We start from the raw sequence: 1,012 nt of genomic DNA, 5'->3' as shown, positions 1-1,012 counted from the left end.
GAACTCCTTCCTTCTGTCTTGGACGAGAACGTCCTGGAAAGACATGAACAAGCAGCGTCAGGTGCGCTTGGGTTCTGAGATTCTCAAGACCCCAAAGGATTCCGGTGTATCCTTTGGTGACGGAGTATGCGGACGTGGTGAATAAACACCCACCGACCCAACTCCCACCGGATCGAGGCGTACGGCACGAGATTGATCTCGTGCCCGGCACAAAGTATTGTGTCACGAGGCAATGGCCTCTCCCGCGCGAACAGTGCGAGGTCATTGATGCCTTCTTCGCCGCGAAAGCGAAGGCAGGCATGGTGCGGGAGTCGAAATCCCCGCACTCGACGCCGACTTTCTGCGTTCGTAAGCCGAACGGAAAGTGGCGTCTGGTTCACGCTTATAACAAGCTGAACAACGCAACGGTGCCGGCCCAAACACCGATCCCACGAAAGGATGTGTTGTTGAACAACATGGCCGGGAGCGTACTGTACAGTGCGCTGGATTTGGTAGACGGATACTACCAAATCCTGATGCGAGAGAGTGACATCCCGCTCACCGCGGTAAGCACTCCAAGCGGCATGCTTTGGGAGTGGCTCGTCATGCCGCAGGGCTTGTCTAACGCCCCGGCGACGTTCAATCGCCTGGTGACGCAATTGTTCCGCCCTTTGCGTACCTTCGTACAGACGTACTTCGACGACATTTTCGTCCATAGCCGTGCCGAGGGAGGCAAGACGGCCATGGAGGTGCATCTAGGACACCTCCGTCGAGTGTTGGACGTGATGCGAGCGAACAAGCTCTACGCCAACATCGACAAGTGCGTTTTCGCGTCACCAGAGATCAAAGTTCTCGGTTGCTTCGTAAGCAACGTGGGCGTTCGGGCTGACCCAGACAAGGTCAAGGCCATAGCAGCATGGCCGACGCCCCGATCCCAGAAGGATCTTCGAAAGTGGTTGGGTTTGGCCAACTACCTTCACAAGTACAGCGCTGGGTACGCGGCTTCGCTAAGCCCTTGTCGAGCCTCCTTCAG

This window comes from Phytophthora infestans, genomic scaffold (genome assembly GCF_000142945.1).
Source record: "Phytophthora infestans T30-4 supercont1.18 genomic scaffold, whole genome shotgun sequence".
In the NCBI taxonomy this organism is placed as follows: domain Eukaryota; phylum Oomycota; class Peronosporomycetes; order Peronosporales; family Peronosporaceae; genus Phytophthora; species Phytophthora infestans.
Note: the sequence above shows the minus strand (reverse complement) of the source record.